General features: G+C 36.2%; 1 long non-coding RNA gene across 2 annotated transcripts in view; it reads left to right on the top strand.

Moving 5' to 3' along the window:
• The window catches only part of LOC133211113 (uncharacterized), a 75,833-nt gene that overhangs the window by 21,833 nt on the left and 33,892 nt on the right, over nucleotides 1-20,108 (top strand). For both annotated transcript variants that reach the window (XR_009725117.1, XR_009725118.1), the window contains one exon: nucleotides 4,157-4,293. This is a non-coding gene — a long non-coding RNA (uncharacterized LOC133211113). The remainder of the gene's footprint in view (nucleotides 1-4,156; nucleotides 4,294-20,108) is intronic.

Raw genomic sequence — 20,108 nt, 5'->3', positions numbered from 1 at the left:
TGATTTCAGATAATTAGGGAAGAAAAAATACCAGAAATTACTTCTTACACAAATTCTTTTTATCTGTACCTTATTGATAGACGGCAGGCTCAGCCATTTTTTTGGAATCAGTATGTTGGCATGTGTTTGAGGCTTATATTCCAAGTTTATGTCAGTATGTTATTATTTCTGAAAAAATGTGGCTGGCACATAGTGAATTATCCAGTTGAGTTCTTCAGGATCAAAACAAATATTTACAAATACATCACAGTCCTTTCTCCGCTGTTCTTTCATTTGTCTATTATCTGTTTCTGGAAGGAGTAGTAACGCAAGACTGGGGAGCTGGTGTGGATGGGCTGGAATTTCTGGGAGAGAGATTAATTTCAGTATTGAAAGCAGATAACTATTTGATTTTACTTTAGATTATTAAAATTCTACTTGGGTTTCAAATCCTAGTGTATTTAGTAAAGAAAAAAAGCTAATTTATTAGCATTTTCATTTATGGATAATTCTGTTTTGAGTTGTACTTTCCCATGAGTAGTTTTAATATTGGTGCTATCTATTCCAGGAGAAGAGAAAGCAAAGATTGCTTTTGGGTTGGGGGTTGGGAATTTACTTAAGCATGAATCCCTGAAGAGCAGAACCACTTGAGTTCTGTTTAGCATTACCTTAATTGGTTGAAATGTTTCAGGAGATAGTTATTGTATAAAATATCTTCCATCATTTAGAAATTCATGTGAAATTATTTTAAGAGTATGAATTGTAAGAGTTACCTCAGTTACTAGTTCACAATTTTTGAACTGTGGAAAAAAAATGCGTAAGTTTTGGGATGAACGTTAGTTCTTTTTATAACTAACTGCAGTATTTTGAGATATGCACATAATTATTACTATATCTATACAGTGTAACAACATTTCAGTGGAATTACCCTGGCTCTTTAGCAGGATATATGCCCTGATCCTGAACTCTTGGAAAATATTTTCTGATTCTGTTAATAAGTACAGCAATACAGATTGTTAACGCCCAGGGAAGCCTGTGTTTTACCTTTACTGCAAATCTGGTTTGCAAGTGAGTGCATATGATGACATGTACATCCTTTCCATTCTAGACTTCCAGAAATCAGCAAACACTGTAATTAAATTTTGCTATTATAATCCACATTTTGTATCTGTTTGAACAGCAAAATCTAAATGAGTGAAGTCTACAGATTCATAAGGTATAGGCTTATATTTCAGATTTGGTTCCTGAAAATATGTGCTTTTCCTGGAATAAGTTCTGAGAGGGTGTGCATTGGTCAGAAATAGGCACAAGTTCCCAAGCTCTAAAGATCTTAGTACTTCATAGCTCTTCCCAGGTGGATTTCAGCCTAATTTGACACATATATTGTAGTTGACCTCAGACAGAATAATTCAGATGTTTGAACCTCTTAGATGTGTAGCCAAAAGCGAATTGTCTTCTTGCATGTATTTTTAAACATCTGCAAGCTGAGCTGGGAAGTAAAATGCAAATTCTAGGACTTGAAGATACCTGTGAGGTTATGAAAATTCCCTTTGGGACTGTGGGGAATCCTGGGGCTTACGAGCATGCTTTTTTCAGGCACGCTGTATTTAGAAATTTAGTATTTGCTTTCATTTCTGTTAACTGAAGTACAAATGACAATAGAAGTAGCTCATCAATAATTTAATAGTAAAGATAATATCTTTTGTTGAACCTTTTAATGCATATTCCATGAGGACTAGGGGAATCATTTCCTGCAGTTTGTATTTCTGCTATGTTTGGATATAAGAATCATTTATTGTTCATGTATGCCCCAAAAGATTAATATTGTAGCCAGTTAATACCAGCAGAACTGTTTCTCTCAGTAGCTCTCTTTTACTCAGATAAGTGCCAATACATAGACAAATGAGGTTTCCAATATATGCAGAGGAAATCCCATGCCTTTTAGTTAGGAATAGGAAGGGGCTAACTTCCCAGCTCATAATTGTATGATCATGTGGGGTTTAGGTGGGGAGTTTTGAGTTAGCACTTTGAAACTGTTGGCTACTATAATGATGTGTTCATTGTTTTAGCTTGATTATGTATATATATTTATATATATGTATATAAATGCCCTACTTCAGTTATTCAGTAACTTTTGCTTGAGATAATGCATTCTCTGACCATGTTTCTTTAAAAGCAGTGCAGGGAAGCCTGCATTTCAGTAGGATGCCACACATCCACCAGTTGACCTTTGAGGGAGAATGGTATTTAAGCATTGATTTTTGAAATACTTACATTGCCTGTAACCATGGGTTTGGTTCCAGGAAGGGATTGTTTGGTCCTTTGCTACTATAAAGCCTATAGCATGAGCTCTGCTCAGGTGGGGTTTTTTTTTTCTGTGGAGGTTGTTCTCTCAGCTACAAAACCACAGTTGCTTTTTCTGTAATGGTAAGCTCTTGCTTTTAGCCAAACTCCTGTTTAGTCATAGGTTCATAATTTGGACCAACCCTCTTCTACCAGCCACCCTGAACAAAGTTGCCTTTCAGTGGCTGATGAAATGACTTGGTGCAGTGATATATCAGCTACTTGAAAAGTTGCAATCTGTTTTCAGGATCATTGCAAGCATTGACTAAAACAGTAAAAGATCTCTTGTGGTAAGGAAATGGGTGTAACCCACAATGTTTTAGATGACTTTGCATCATGTGCTATGACACAACTAGAGGAGGTTCAATACTTTCCTTACACTTGCTTAGCTCCAGTCTATAAAGTCCTTTGTTGTAAAAGCTGTTGTTTTGTGAAAGTGAACGCAACAAACCACACAGGCCCCTGCAAGTTTGTGAGCTGATATGGCATCCCCATACAAGATCTGCTGCCAGTACGAATCTGCAGACAGGATCAAGCATCCTATCAGCTCTCCACAGCAATCCCTTTTCTTCTGAAGATCTTGTTTTAAAAAATAGACAAATATGTTAGTCTGGGATACTAAGTTTTCTTGGCTTTCATTTTTATCAGGAGAGTTGAGTGTATTGCTTGAGGAAGCAGTAGAAATTTCTATGTTTTGTATAATACTGGGGTCATGTTTGTCTCCTCATCTTCAGCAATGAGGCGTGCAGGAGCTACTTCTCTGAATTGGTCTTATTTCACTAAACAATATCTCATATCCTGGCAGTGATAACTGAGTGTGGTATCTTTTTCAGTCAATGGACGTGAGGAGCTGCGGTTATGATCTATTTCCCATCTGTGCCATGGGATTTAGCGGTCTTTCTCCCATGTGCTTCAGTAAAATGTTGGCCTTGAGCTTCAAAAAACTTCAGGTGGAGAAAATACAGAGAAATAGCGTAGCTCCATTCCATAAAGCAAAATACCCAGCAACAAGATCCAGATGGGAATCTGAGCATTAAAACCACCATGTTTAGGAGTGGTGATTGGTACATCAGCAACCAGGAGTAGGAAGTGGCCTTAGCTGGTGTAAATTAAGTGAAAATGATAAGAGTGTAGTAATTTTCTGAACCAGAAGAAATGTGTTAGAGAACACCCTTATGTACTCAAATCTGTTTTTATTAATCTTTTAAAATCCTGGTTTGAAAGGTGCCAGTGACTTTCAGGGATGTGCACTGTCTGGGAAAGCAAAGGTCCTCTGAGACTGGCAGTTTTGTGGTGATGAGCTGAGAAACAGCTGCCTGAGCAGAGTTTCAGGAGAATGCAAACAAGGAGGGAGATCTGCTACAGCTTGTTTGGAGAGAGCATCACTGTGCTGTGGTTTTCCGAGGTTTGTTTCCCTTACAATTGTGACACTTTTGATTAACTCTGAAGTTTTCGATGGTGTCTCATTGTGAGATAAACTGAAGTGTAGAGCCTGTTAAAGACCTATTTCAGCTATTAAGTGAAGCTTAATTTGTAATGAGCTTGAAAGGAAAACATTTCTTGGAAAAAAAATATAATTAATCAGGGGCTATCAAGTCAAGCTTTTATGTGAGTCAAGTGTATTCGGCAGTGTGGCTGTTCTTGTGAGTTTATTTCTGTCATGTCTTAAACACCACACTTGTCACAAAGCAACTCCAATTGTGTCATTTCAAACTAGGATGTCACCTCTATTGTAGAAAACAACCTTTGTACTTTGTGCTTTTCAGGCCTTGCTGACAGAGCAGTAAAGCTACCACAAATCCTCTTTCTCTCACCTTGTGTTTTCACTCCACAGATGCTGGGGGCTCACTGAGCCATCACTGACCCTCCGCAGCAAGACTGTGCTGAGCAGGAGGGCTGCGGTGAGACTCTTCCTGCATCCTGCAGGAGCCTGGCACTGAGCGTGGCAAAACTCTCTGGGGGGTAACACAGGTGGGTGAAAAATGGGAGGGACATGTCTCCTTATTGATTTTGCATTAATGTTTGACACGTAGAGTAGGGATAATATTCCAGTTACCCTCAAGACACTCGCCATTATACAAAATAAATGTCAGCGCTTGCCTTCCGTAGTGCGCACAGCCTTCTAACACACGCAGTTAATTTGAAGATTTCAAAATTTTAGTTTGTCCATTCCTCTCTCTTGGCAAGGTACAGTTAATTAGTATGTTCTGAAATAATAATTAAAATGTAACCTCAGGGCTTTTTTTTCTGCTCCTTGTTGGTTTGGGGATTCTTAGAGCAAGAATAAACGTCCAGGCTTGTCACAACAAGGTTAAATGCTTAGGTTGGATCCATCCTGTTTTCTCCTGTTCTCTGCTCCAATTCTCCTTGCATCATTCAGCCTTTCTGTTGACTTCTTAGTAAAGGACCAGTTTCAGAGAGTCAGTACTGGAAAATGCTGATGCTGAGCATAGATTAATTTCTGATAAATCATGATTCAGTGGTTGGACAAAACATGAGTCTCAGGCCTCAGATTTGGAGATACATAGTTCTTATTTGTTTTTTTTAAACAATTCATATATTTTTCTGAAATTTGTTTTTAATCTACTAAGATTGCACTTGGGTGCAAGCTTATGTAATTATATTGCCTGTGAATGGTGCAGGTTTCATAGCTAGAGACTGAAATCACTTTTTAGTCCAACAAAGGTGCACAAAAAGAAGAGAGAAAGACACTTTTGCATTCTACTTTGTCATAGTAGGAAGGTTGTAGTGTGGGAACTCTCTGAGATTTGCAGAGAAAAGTTTTGCTCTTTTTTTCAGTCTTCTCCTGAGAATGGCAACTGTAAATGGCATTGTGGAGAACACTATCCACTGACACGTGGAGAGAAATGGCTAATTAACATACTTTATTGCCTAGAGAAATAATTTGAATAATGTGAAATAATTTGATAGTGGCTATTCTGAACCCAAAGGATGGGACTGGAAATGACCAGGGTGTGAGCTTTCTATAGTGATTGAAATCACCCAGACAAGCAGGAGCTGTGCAACTCATGCATGTAGATAGTACCTTCTGGGATGAGAACTTGATTTTTCATTGTATATTTTCTGGAGCTGTTTCCTCATTTCAGTGGCCTGTAATTTCTTATAGACTAAAAAAAAAAAAAAAAAAAAGATAAAAAATAAAGGTATAAATTGTTTTAGGAAGAAACTGTAGATACCAAATTAGCTGCTTGGAATAAATAAATTCTTTTTAGGAAACACAGAAATACTGACTTATTTGCTTAAACAGCAGCCACTTTGTGGTCTCTGTGCCTAGCATTGGGCAGGTAATATATTCAAGGCTTAAAGAACAAAGAGGTGTAAGCTTCATCTCTTCCCCTTTTATTCTTTTGAATTACTATACAGTAATTTATGTAAGTGGCTTCTTTTGCTCCCTTAATAACTACCTACTTTCCTTGCTGTGTTTTCTTGCATAGGATCACAGATGACTACATATCTACTTCAGTGATACCAGAAATGGACTAGATAACGTTAGATTTGTATACTGAGATATCTCCAAAGTATGTAAAAAAAGGGGGGGGGGGAAGAGAAAGATTATAATTTTTATGCTTGAAGAAATATAATACTGATTGCAAACTAGGGCAGTGGAGTGGTATTGCTTAAAACTGTGCTAGTATTTCATATCTTAATTTTAAAATGGTACTGCAACACACTGCACCAAAAAAAAAAAAATAAAGGAAATAAAAATTGACTTTTCGCTGTGTACCATTTTCAGTGTTCTTTGATTCATAAATATTTTAATTTGTTCCCTAGTAATGTGCCAAATCTAGAAACATACATTTTATTATTCAGAGTAAGTTTCTGCGCTTGATTTTAACTGGATATTACACTAAAAGTATTATTTATTTTTTTACTGACAATATGCTGAAGCGTGAACTGTATACCAAGTTAATTATATTTTTCTATTACTTACCCTGTCAAACACAAACTTTTTTCAACAGGATAGAAAACGTATTTTAACTTTCAGTAAGAAAGACAGACTCTTGCCCATTTTTTTACTTAATGATACTTTTTTATTCAAATATTTTCTAAGAAAAGAAAGTGAAGATTATTTAATGTTTTGGGTTTTTTTTCACCAAGGACAACAATACTGAGAAGAGCAGAAACTTCATGAGGAGTACATTTTTCTGTTCTTAGGAGATGCAAATACCATTTGTTTTATCATATTAACAAAGTTCTTATGTTGTGGATTATAGTCTGTTTATAGGTTCTGGCACAGAAAATTATTTTGAGATGCAGTTGAAGAAGTAAGCCTGTAATAGTTTATTATGTGAATTCCCATTGCTCGTTCCTATTGTGCAGGTAATGACTGGGGGCTGAGAGTGAAATGAAATTCCCCATCGGGTAGATACACACCCATTTATTACTGTTTCTCTGTGTACTGAGTTATAGACTAGTTGATAGCGAGAACCTCCGTAAGTTCTTAGCCTTTGACTCTGGATGAGTGAGGTAATCACATAACATAAATTGCCTCCAAAGAAAAAGCTCCTCTTCAGAAAGAGTTGTTGAAAGACTGTGGCCGCATGATTAATAAAAAGCAGAGGTAACACAGAATCCCTGATGTCTCAGGATGATGTAGTGAGACTTTGACTTGTCCCACAGGAAGCGGTTTTATTTTACTTATTTTCTTGCAACAAGTTTTGGATTTACTGTGTTGCCACAGGCAGCTGCAATGCTTTCAAGTATTGAGTACAAAATGGAAATAGCAACTCTACAGTTGATAAGTTGTTGGACATGTTTAGTGCCACAGCATGGCAAACCTACTTGGAATGTGTTACCTGTAACGTACATTTCTATTTTGTAGTACATCTGCTCAGGCTTCCTGGGCAGCTTTAACTAGTAAGGAATAATGTGCAGGGATGCTCATGCTCTGGTAATGTCACAATGCTGGCTATACGTTATGGGGAAATACTGAGGGCAAGTGTCAAATGAGGATAGTATTGCTTCAGTGAAAAAGGTCACTGTTGCTAATCGCTAGTGACAGACTTTGAATTGGTGAAGGGTATATAGTCAGAGGCTCATTGTTTCATTAATGACCGATGACATAATTCAGTAATATCATTTAAAATACTTAATAAGAAATCACCTATTCTTAACACATAATAACATCCCTATTATTCCAATGCCTTAGATTCCATGGGCAGCCCGGCCTTGGGGACAATAGCTAGAAAGTTTGGCTGGTAGTGTTTAACAATAGCCAGAGGAGCGAAGCCGCCCAGACTTTTTGAGATATGAGGAGCAAGGGAATCCCTCTGATCTGGTAGATCCCTATTGCTCACAGTTCACTGTCACTGTCTCTTTCAAAAGGAACCACTTATCTTCATAATACATTGCACTTCTTTATATTTCTTGCTTAACAGAAGTAATTTTTTTAATGTGTATGGAAACATGATGTTTATTTTTGTGACCCCTGGTTTTGAATAGCAACTAAGAACGTGTTTATGTGAAAAGTCCAACAACCTACTAAATATGTAGTTAATGAAACAATAATCTTTACAAGCAGTATGTATTGGGTAGGTGATGAAATGATTTAAAGGTAAGTCACACCACAAAAAGTGCAAAATTTAAGTCAGTGAGGTTTGGGATCTTTTAATTTGTTCAGGTGGCTTTAAGTTAGGCAGATATATATTTTTTATTTCCCATTTGAGAGCTTTATTAGGAAAAACTGCTGAGGCACAGTTGTAGTTTAAAACCAGTAGCACTTGGCAAGTGTTAAGTGCAGCAGGCAAGTGCATTTGTATATGTTGGCAATGAATAGGATAACTTCCTTCTTCATTGTTAACTTCATGGAATTTAACAGTGTGTTTACAGTTGCATATCATACTTTAGTTAGTCTTTCATGCAAGTCCAAAGAAAGTCAACCAGGAGGATCATCATTCCAGAAAAATGGAAAACAAAGACCACAAGTTGCAAGAATTATTCTGTTGAAGAAAAGATGTACGGTTTAGATTCAAGTACATGAAAGGTTGCTGCAAAGAGTAAAATAATAAACTATCGTCTTTGTCTGTGGGGAACAGCACAAGAATAATAATGCACTTAAATTGTAGTGAGAGAGATTTAAATTAGACATTAGGGAAAACTTTATAAATGTAAGGTTAGTGAAGGACAGTAGGTGATTTATTAGAGGTGCTGCAGCATCCCTGGTGGCAGTTTTGGGAATGAGCTAGGGAAACATCTGGAAGAACCGGGTTATTGATCCTTGTTGGGAGCAGAGGGGTGGTGAGATGGCTCCTGACATCCCTACACTCCCTGCCTCGCCCAGCTTTGTTTATATGCAGTGAGATTAAAAGCTCTGAACTTGTTCTTTACCCTGGACTGTTTTATGATTTTATAACTTATTTTACCCTTGTTAGGGTATAAGATAAGGTTTTAATATACTTGTCACTGGCAAGTTTCCATAGTTTTCTTTTCCCAAGACAGGTGTTGAGAGAATAGTCAAATCCAAACAAGATTTGGATGCAGTATGTATATTTAACGCTATTTAAACCCTGGTTTTGTATAATTTGTCAGTAGTCTTTATTCGTAACTTGTAAACAAAGTATTTTTTCTAATAATTTGAGACAAAAATCGCATATTGTTATTGTGTAAAACTGAACATCAGAAATTTATGGCTTAAGTTCTGTTTAAGGAAGATTTGCTGAAATTAACTAAAATGGGGATTGCAAAGTGTCCCATTTTTATACTTATATAGAAGCATAAACAAAGTCCCTTTTATTCAGAGTCTACATGGCATTACATCCTTTTCCAGATCAATTTAAACTTTTGTTCTCCAGAAGAAGTGTTATTTACAGTAAAATCCTACGGTATTCAAAGTAATAGAATGTGTCTGGTCACAGCTGATGAAGACATTGTTTTCTAGAATAGATGGTAAAGTTCATTGGAGCATTAAAGAGGGTATTCTTGGTATCTCATATGTAGATACAGTCTAGACACTTGAATAATCAGCAGTCATTAGAATGTCTGCCTGTAAGAATACCAGTGTTGATGGTGAAAAATGCTCATCGTCTTTTTTCCCTGTTTTTCTTATCATCTGACCTTTCATGCTTAGATACTAATTTGCCCTAGTTGTAGTTTGTCATTCTATTTCTTCTTTTTGTTTCAGTTCAAGAGCTGTAACAGGAAAATAGTATTGAAGCCCCACTGATGTGTTTTCATTGAATAATAACAGAAGTTAACTGACTGATATTATGCAGTCCTAATTAGTTTTATTTACAGCATTGGAGATTAGAAAAGCACTTTCTAAAATAAATCAAACCATTGTTTTTCACCACTGCTTATTCCAGTGTGCTTTTAGATTTGGAAAAAGATCAATGCAAATTCTATCAATATTTTTTAATCAGGAAAAAATTTAATTGTGATCTCAGACTTCAAATAGATACATGGTCTTTCTGAGTACTAAAATGGTGGCACAGGTGGCTCCTGCTTAAGTCTCTTCTTTGAAAAGCACAATTAAAAGTGTGTTTTTGTTGCTATGTCCACTACATATTAGTTCTGCAGGAATTTTAAAGGGAGAATTTGCTTTATGTCCAACAAGATGGGTCTGAAGTGCGACACATGAGAGAAAATATATTCTAGTGGGTTTTTAATAGATTTAGAAAAAAATACTGTTTGTCTTACAGAAACAAGTAAAGGGCCTCCTGTGACACATAAGATTTTGTAAGCACACTGAACTGGCAATCAGCTAATCTCTAGTGTCAGAACGATATCAGTAATTGGATCCCCTATGAAACAGCAGGAGTCAGTGGTGGGTGGATTGTTTCTTTGCAGTACAATGCAGGCAGCTGAGTTCTCTGTGCTCAGCTGTGAGGTTGTGGGAGCATGATTGCCACAGTACCAGGAGAATTGAGGCAGGTTTTTAATTACTGCTTTATTGAATTGTTTGGTGTTATTTCTTGCAAGTGCGCAGTGAAGCACCATGTGAGAATACTAATTTCTATTCAGTTAATCATGGGTGGTGTCACTTCCGCTGCATGCTTGTAGCCTGCTTGTGTCTTAGTTTTATATTATTCATGAGAGATACCACTTTTACATTTCTGCGGTTAACATAGGTAAATTTTTTAATTAGAAATAACATTATTAATGTGCTTATGATATTATGATTGAAAGTCACAGGAGAGATTTCAGCTTTACAGGGTGCCTCCATGGGAATGCCTTGTTGTTTGAGAACAAAACCAACCCAAAATGTAGAAGGCAGAAATAAGAAAGGATTTTATTTTGTTGTTTGTAATACATAGACCTGTTTTGACTCAACTAATTATCAGAAGTCCCCATTCTGCTGTGATTGTTTTCACCAAGAGCAGTAACTTCTACCAGACACATCCGATATTTTGAAAGAGTGGTTTAGATATGTATATATATGGGGGTTTGCACCTGTTTGATGTTTAAGTTAATTCTGCAGACAGCCATAGATGTAAGATGCTCTTTCTCTTTTAACTGACTCGGTCCATACTTCTGCAAAATAGTACAGCATATTTTTCAAGCCATTTAGGTCCCTAAAAGGCTAAGCTTGTAGTCACTAAAGTGCCAAATAAAGCCAAGCCTTTGAAATTGTATAAACAAATGGTTATTATCATATAATGTATTTAGCATGACTTGAACAACAATTTCAAGATTTTGAAGTTGATTTTTTTCTCCCCAGGTATGACATAATTTCCCTTCCCCCATCGTCTGCAACTGCTATTGATGCTTGAATGAGCCAAAATACTTGGAATCTGTTTTTCTATGTTATGCTAAGCATGGAAGACTTCAAAGTTAGTCCCTATTCCATTAAGTAGAATTGGAAATTGAGAATGTCGCTGAGGGGGGATATATATAGGTGGGAAATAGGGAATATATAGGCAGGGGAATACATAGAAGGAGCATTTTAAAATGGGGTTTACTTATAATTGATGCTTATGTGTTCTACATGCATCCTCTTTTAATATTTTTTTAAGAAATTATTGCATTTTTATTTATCCTCATCCTCAGTGTCACTTGAGTTGTTACTTTGCAGATCAGAACCAAGCAGAGGGAAAACAGTGTTGTTCAGCCTTCTCAGCCATGTGCCATTGCTCTATGCACTGTAACTACAGCAAACTGCTGTTTCATGCAGTTAAAGCAGGATTAAAACTGGCTTTGTAAAGAGATCAAGGAAGGATGGTTTAAAGCCAGTAAGTTTTAATAACATTTCAGAGAAAGAAAAACTTTGATCTAACTGGGCATAAAAAAGCAGAGAGTTTCTTCAAGACATCACTGCAAAAAGGAATCGCCAATTTTTCTAGTATTCAGCTACTCAGCCCAATTATTTGTCCTTCATTTTGTAAAGTATATCTTTTATCTTTGAACTTAGTTGCTTTTCTTCTAAGAACTATTTCACAGAAGTTACTTCTTTAAATGAAAGTATTTACTACTGGTGAGCTCAAATCAGTTTTGGCTTTTCTGCCCTAATCTAGCTAAATAATGATAATAATAATTATAATTAAAAAGAGGTGTATTGGCCTAATTTGATTGTCTAATGAATGCTACAGAGAAGCAAAGTCTCCTCTTGCAGAGTTCTTAAATGTCTGACCATGACTACCCTAGTTTTCCTGGGGTGTTAGCCCTGGGACATTCATTCAGAAATGGGTTTGTGGTTTTTCATCTTTCTTTTCAAAGCTGCTGTTCTGATGGACACACACACTGTTATGTTTTGGGTTTTTTTTTTACATTGCTTCTGACCCCCCACTTCCTGCCATAATTTCCCCAGTCTTAAAATGTTTTTTTCTCCCCTACGTTAAGCAAGTTTTCTGTGAGAAGGCATTATGTGCAGGATTTTGCTGCAGACACTTTTCACTACTCTAAATGAGTACTGCTTTTTCAGCTTATTTTGGCAGATAGAGCAAAGTGATAAGATTGCTATGTAGGAAAGTTGGGCAAATACATCAGTGCTATACTTGGCACTGATATTTTTCCAAATACCCCATTTTCTTAGTTATCTTTTTTATATTCCACATAATCCCAGTCTTAACAGTTTCAGGGTCTTAATAAGATCCCAGCTTGCTGGTTAGCACTTCTCTGTAGATATTTTTTCAACGACATTATACAAAAGGTAGTTTCCTTCTCTTTATTTTCTTTATGTGAGAAATGCCATATAGGTTTTACTTTACTTTGCCCAAATACACATCTTTTCACCTGCTGTTCCTGTGGCTTGGTGTGCAGTGGAGACAGCTTCTTGGTTCTTAGTGCTGGGTTCCTCTGACAGGCTGTGTTGACTAATTGGTCTCTGCCATTTTCTTGATCTTTACCTCCTTTTTCTTGCTTTCCTAGTTAGAGCAGAGCCTCACTGAGAACAATCCACAGGAAAGCGCTCTCCTTGAGCTTCTGACAACCACCTTGTCTCTTGCTTGGTGCTATTATTAACAAAACAAAAGCAAAAGTCCTCATGTGGGCTTCCTGAGAGTAGTGAGGAGTCAAACTGTGAATTAAACATCTTTTACCTACATGTCAGCTAAGAAACAGCTGAGTGATGTTCAAGGCACAGACTGATAGGCTTTTTAAGATCACCAGAAACTAAGTTTTAAGGTTTTGATGCTGTTTCTTTTAAAGGAAATAATAATAAAAAAGGAATGCTATAATGTCATAATTTAGTAAGGTAATAGTCCTAACAACTGACTCACAAGGCAGGCATATTATAATTACAGTACTCCATTCTCATGCACTGTATATAATTTATAGAATCCTTCTGCTTTTCAGATTAAGTAAGTCCATATAGAAATGGATAGCATTATGTATGTTCAGAAAAAATGAAAGAAATGAATGCTGTGATTGAATCTTGTATTTACCTGGTTCAGTATAATTTTAGTTCAGTTCAGAAATTAAAGAGAAGCTTTCTATTCACAGTGTTGCATGTCATTATTTTAAAAACATCTTCTGGTGAATTGATGCCACTGTAGAGCAGAACAGGCAACTTTTTAATGGGAAATTCAAGTTGGGATTTTTCAACAGATGCAGATAGAATATTTTGTGCATTCAGATTTAAAGTTCCACTTTAAAAAAGTGTACTGAGCAGAATACAGGAATTTACAACGACAGTATCCAAACTGTCTTGATTCCACTCAATCAAAATGCCCTGTAATATGTTTGTTTTAAAGATTTCAGTATTCATGATGCTAAAAAATTAATAGCAATTTAATTCTCTTTTTTCTACATATTTTCTTTTTCCTTAAGACAGAAGACAAATGATCCAAAGTTAAAGCTTAGGTAGTTGAACCAAGGCATCATATATACAGCAAACAGACAACTTTTGGGACCCGTTGACTTCAAATCTCTTAGCTGAATAGACAACACCAAATGAGAAGTGTAAGCACACTTTGTGGGGGGGAAACAAAGCAGAATTACGACAACTTGTTCTTTGCTAGAGCTTGCTGCCTTTAATTGTTCATAGCTGTGGATACATGTGACAACCTTTTCTTTGCTGTTATTCTGTAAGCGGCTTTAAGGTAATGCTCCTCACAAAAATCAGAACAGAAATGGATCCTAAATGAGGAAAGCCATTCAAATACTTTTCTCAAAACTAAATCACCTATGCAAAGTACCTATCATTGTTGTTCTTGAAAATGAAGGTAAGATTTCTACTGTGAGGTGTCCCTGCACATGGCAGGGGAGTTGGACAAGATGATCTTAAGGTCATTTCCAACCCAAACCATTCTATGATTCTATGATTTTGAGAAGGAATTAGAAGATTGTTTATATTTGTTATGGGTTTTTACTCAATACTGTATGAACCCTTGTTTGCTAATTAGTTAGATTCATTTGCAAACACGAAGAGAGGGGAATGAGATTATTCAGAAGAAAAATTTGTATGGAATAAAGCCTTCTATTATGTAATAGCAATCAAAATCCAAATGCCACTAGTAGATATTTAGTAGTTAACAGTTATTATTTGGTCAATAGCAAAATGACAAATCAAGATGATACTGACTTGGTATTTCTGAAAAACTCTTTTCAATCTGAAGCAAAATGTGTTTCCTGATGCTAATGGACATTGTAGGTGCATTGAGAATAAAGCTGGAGGTGTTTTGTAAGTTGTCCCTTATTTCATGATCATGACTTGTACTTGTGGTAGATGAGGCCAGATGTTAGATGGAAAGTCCTCTGTTTTGCTTGCAGTTTAATATTTTTTAGCCTTTCTTCCTGTGTTGTTTATGATGGTGTGCAGTTTCTATTAATGTCAGTGGATGTAGAATCTGCCATCTTTTCATAATTTTATTGAGTTTTATTGGAAAATATGTTCATATAGACCCTAAAAATGCTTAATCTTTCAGAGGAGACAGACCACAATAAGATTTTGTTTTGAGAATGATGAAGTAGAGTCAATCATAATTCCTATAGGTGGTATTTGCATTAATAGCAAGTGGTAGAGATGTATTCATGGTTTAGTTCTCACATGATGACTAGGGAGAATAGTAAAGAAGGAAAGCACTTTTTTGTCAGTGCTTTTACTCATTAGTTTGTTCTATGAGTACAACAGAATTTCTGGTTGGTCATATGGAAATTACTGAAAAAATCTGTGAAATGAAGAAAAAAACTTTTGCAAATTTACCATATTCAGTAATAGCTCATCTAATTTTAATATATGCTGTGGGTTCAAATTTATGTCCCTTTGTCAGTAAGCTAGTCTGAAAGAGTTTAATTGGGAAGTACCTTTTACCCTTTTTCTCAGTGGGATTGTGCTTTCAAACCTATTCAAATTCATCATCAGTCTTTTACAAATTATCTTAGAAAGCCCAAGGAAAAATCAATGGGAATATTTCCCTCAGGGTCCACCATACTGATTACAAAATATCCATGCTTAATACTAAGTTTATGCTTGTATCTTCAGAACTGATCATGAAATAGATTCAATGTGTACCTTCATATGGAGCCAATGATTTTCCAAGTGCTTCCAGTGCTGATAAATTTGTAACGACTTACGTTGACACTAAACTATGCTTTGCATTTCTGGCAAAAATACATACGTAAGTTCCAGGGCATACCATGAGTCTTCATTTTCTCACCACATGTGCAAATCTTGACAGTGTACATTGGAACATCTCCCATTTTGAACTAGTTCTGCTAGCATTCTGTCAACTTCTGTAATAACCTTTTAACTTTCTTAGGGTGAATTGCAAATGTTTGCACTCACACAAATCATAAATATTAATGTTGACGTTGTCATGTAACAGTGACTTGTTCCCACTGGCTGCATGATCCTGTAATGTACAATAGCAGCTGGAACTCAGTTGTGAAATGAAACCCATACAGTTGGCTTTTGGGGACCCCTGTGTTAGTGTTGCCAAATTTCTATGGAATGTGACATCCTGTTTGATTGTTAGGTTGGAAGTTTATGTGTTTGGTTCTGTCTTGTTTTAAGAATGCAAAACTTGTACAAATAGTGTTTGTTTTTACCTTCTACTAGGCTTTCAAAATTGTCAGTGCTAATGTTTTGATAGAAGTTTGTTTTCTTTTTGTTGTTTAGCTTAACTTTTGCTATGGTGGAAACACAACCTGAATTTTGTCAGACTGAAGGCTAAATTCTTTTACAGATGAGGACAAAATTGTATTAAGTTCCCTATTTTTGGAGAACTTCGGTAATGTTAACAATCCTTCACTTACCTACAGCGAATTTCTGACGGCTACGGAGTTCTTCAGTGTTAGCACCACTGCTGTCAGAAAGAAGACATCTAACTAGTGGCAGGGGAGATCTAATTTACCATGGTATTTTTAAACCCACGACAGAATGGTAAAGGCAGTAGGAGGTACAGAGTTTCCGCAATGTCCACCTTATCACAAACTTCTGGTGCCTGGTCTTATTTCAGTTTTATAGGCAAGGAGGTGTTAAATTTTGTCCCTTCTGTTCTGCTATGTATGAAAATCGGCCTTTGACCGTTCAGAAGCTATGTAAAATTACTGGCATCTTTAGCATCTCTTCTTTTTGCCCAAGAATGTTATTTTACATGTGATGAAAACACTGTTCCTCTTCCTCAAGCAACTATCACACACCAGCCTTGTTTGCTCAGTCTCTGGAATTAGAGCATGATTGTTTCACCATGAGCAATCACTAGTTGCCTTCTTAAGTGTTTTAAGACATGTTTGCTGCTTTGTGAACTGGTGGGTACTTTAGGTTATAAAATTCATGCTGTCAGAACCTGCTGGGAGCCACAGGCAAGTCACTGAACAGAGTGCCCCATTTATATCCTACCCAGAATTACGGGGATCTTTTAGGAAGAATGGAGTTTGGAAAGTGGTAGCCTTACAACAAAAGTCCAAAATTGGGTTCCCTGTGCTTCTTGGGCAAAAGGAAGGGGTACTAAAGATGGCCAGCAAAATGCACCTGTGGTCATAGTTGCTGGTGCTCTCCTGGAAGGATGGGTAACTTCAGCTTGCTTGCTGTGGATGTGGGGTTTATCGAGCCCTGCAAACTAAAAGTATTGTTTATTAAACCAATCAAACAAGGGAATTAAACAGATTATAGGATTATCGTAGAGCAAATGAAAGACAGAAAGCACATAATTGGAAGGAGGAGTGTTTTGACAGCTTCTGCAGATGGAAGCAGACAGAAGGGAGGATTGCACTCCTAAAGTGTAACTTTTTATTAATAAGGTTTAAATAATTCTAGCAGCTCTTTTGAGAGAAGTTTATTTGTCATGAATAGTATGAATGGATTTCTTTCTAGATATTGGTTATGGCAGTTTTACTTGGTTGCTTGTTTTTTTTTCTTTTCTTTTCAGAACACTTTCTGAACAATGCCACTGTGCAGATTGTGTACTAATTTTTGAAGCACAGCTCTGATTTGTTTTTGTAATGCTATGTGTTCTCCAGAAGGACCAGGAGCTCAGCATTGCCTCAGAGGCTTTGCACTATTTTATCACTCAGCAGTGTTTTCACATTCAGTGTCATGTTTGAAGCAAAATATTTAAATGGAAGATTATTTCAGAATACTGATTTTTCCAGAAACATATATAAAGATAAAAATAATACAGTGAAGAATTAATTTTTTCTACATGCTTTTGGCTTTTGCCTTTTAAAAACCAGAAGGATTTCCTTAGGGATTTGCTTGTCTAAATCTATTTTCTCTCCAGCATATGAAATGACAGGCTATACAAAATGCCCCAATATTAATTTTTGTGGCATGTCTGTATATTCATCTGTCAACCTTCAGTGAATTTTCTGGTTTTCTATTAGCTTGTCCCAAACTGCTGGCAAGCTAAATTTCTCTAACAGGCATCAATTCACTGCATTAAATGCCTGTTCTGCCCTGCAAGATGTATTGATTATTTTTTTTCTCAGCAAAGTGACAAATACCATTTTCATGACAATAATAGAGATTGATTACGATTTTATGGAACAGAGAAGGAGCCGATATTGCTGAAAGAACCTTGGGGCTCATAAAAAATTGAAAAAAAATCGTTTGAATTAATAAAGAAATTAATGAATTCATCTGTTGCTGATGAAGCTGAAGCATTTCTGATATAATGGAAAGTACAGTAAATGCATGATCATTGCTGAAGTGAGGCAAGTTTAAATGTACTCATAACATCTGGTGTCTGAAATTACTTGGAGGAATGATAGTAATCCATTCTGAAGAACTCAACTGAACTTTTAAAGTCTTTAAGATAAATTGTTCAATGGATTTAGGTATGCATGATCACGTACTAGTGAATATCAGCAGGGCTGACTTGATCAGTGGAAGCTGAATATGAAAGACTGAGGAAATGTTGTTAGGTTTTGTGTAGGGGCATTTTTTTTTAACCTGAAAGGAAATAAATTTCTTTAGGGTTTTTTTGTTAATTTTCATTTTCATCACGTTACGCCTTTTGCTGGAGATACAAACTGTAGGTCAAACACCTTTGCGCTTGTTCTCACACTTTGTTCACTCTTTAAATGAAGCTGGAAAGATAGTGAAATTTTGATATGAGACTGAATATTTGAATTTGAACACAGGGTTGGGTTATTTATGACATTGTATCAAAGCAAGTGATAGCAACTGAATTCATGCTGTATGCAATAGCATTTACAATCTGTATGGGTTTTTATATATTGTCTGATGTTGAAACGACACATAATCTGTTGATGGAGACTTTCACATAGGCAGGGCTTTCTTTGTGTGATATGGCTGTAAAATTCACTTCTCTCATTCAGTTACTTTATATAATTTTTAATACTTTTTTAACTTAGAAAAATAGATTTTCCTGATTAATGTATGGTTGAAAAACGAAGGTTAGCATATGATGATGTAAGACTTTCAAACAAACTGGAAGGAAGGACAGCAAATTAAAAAGATTACACTGATACCTATAGTCCCTGATGTGACACTATATTTTGTATTTATTCTCTGATACATTCTCTATCAAGAAATATGAAGAACAATATTTTTTAGTCAAGGAAAAGAAATCTAGCAAACTAAGTTTATAGGGACAAGCCAGAGTAGTACGCAAAACCAATTTGTCTGTCGCACATGTGACATGTCAGTATGACTTTGAAAATTTTAGTCCTGCCTCCCTAAAAAAAAAGTTATAAGTAATCACAGTTCTTATTCAGTGTCAAGCCAAAAAAAAAAAACCCCAACAAACCAAACCCACCATCACCACCACCACCAACAGCAAAAAAACCACAAAAACACCACAGCTGGCTTGAGGACAAATACAAAGAATCAGTGTTTCAGAATTAGGTGTGAGGGCATTCTTTTTGTTTTGTTCAGATTTCTTTTTTTTTCAGATTTTGTTGTTTGTTTTGTTCAGATTTCTTTTTTTTTTCCTTGAAATTACAGGTGAGCTATAAAGCTTAAAATGAATTTTTGTTGTGATTTTTTACTTGAAAGAATGAGATAATACATTGTTTTCTTTCCTCTGTATCTATATACATATATGCTGGAAAAAAAAGTAGGACAACAGATAGTGAGAGCTGAGGATGCAGTATTCAAACAAAAAGTGAAAGAAATAAAAAAACCCACACATCCTACTGGAACTTGCTTAGAGCTTAATGGCTAAAGTAACAGCAGAGGCAATTTCTGCATTTGACTTATGAGCTTCTGAACTGTTTACATACTGCTCTAAAATTTTCTACTGTATACTTGGAGCACAAAAGTTACTTCAAAAGTGTATGTAATACCATCCAGATGTATTTAAAGGAAAGGCAAGTAAAACAATGCCCTCGTTATAAAAAAAAAAAAAGAAAAGTAAGAGTGGTTATGATCTTTTAAATGACAGCTGTAGTAGCAAAAATACTGGAAAAACAGGTTGAAATGTTTCAAAGTCGTAGCTCTCTCGAGAAATGTACTTGAAATGTCGCTATCAAGATGGTTGTGATTTGATCTGAAGTCATTTGGGTTTTCCCATGGGTAGTAAAATTTTAGTAATAGTACAGCTACCAGGTTACTTGGAAGACCAGTTAGTTCAGTCTCTGCTTACATGTGTAATGTGATTTTTGCAGGATGTCCACCCGGGATTTACAGGAGCCCTGGTGTCATTCACTATTGGCTGTAAATTGTAAAATGTTGGTCTTCCTCTTGACTGATTTACAGTGTGCTAACAAGCATGTTTACGCCCCAAGAGGTCAAGTAATTGGCATTGTTAAAGATTTAGGAGCAATCCTAGTTCTACGTTAGGTTTTTCTCTTCTTGAAAAGAGAACTCCCTCCAGGTGGAATTGAGAGGCTGCAGTTAGACTTGTATGGAGCTGAGGAGCATTCTGCGCGTCCTTAGAGCAGCCATAACGCTGCATGAGCATGCATGCTTTCCCACTAGTGTCTCC

This window comes from Neopsephotus bourkii, unplaced genomic scaffold (assembly GCF_033783945.1).
Source record: "Neopsephotus bourkii isolate Nb327-2 ecotype Australia unplaced genomic scaffold, CSIRO-AGI_Nbou_v1 NB_567, whole genome shotgun sequence".
In the NCBI taxonomy this organism is placed as follows: Eukaryota; Metazoa; Chordata; class Aves; order Psittaciformes; family Psittacidae; genus Neopsephotus; species Neopsephotus bourkii.
The sequence above is the reverse complement of the archived record's forward strand: the minus strand, read 5'-3'. Positions and strand labels throughout refer to the sequence as shown.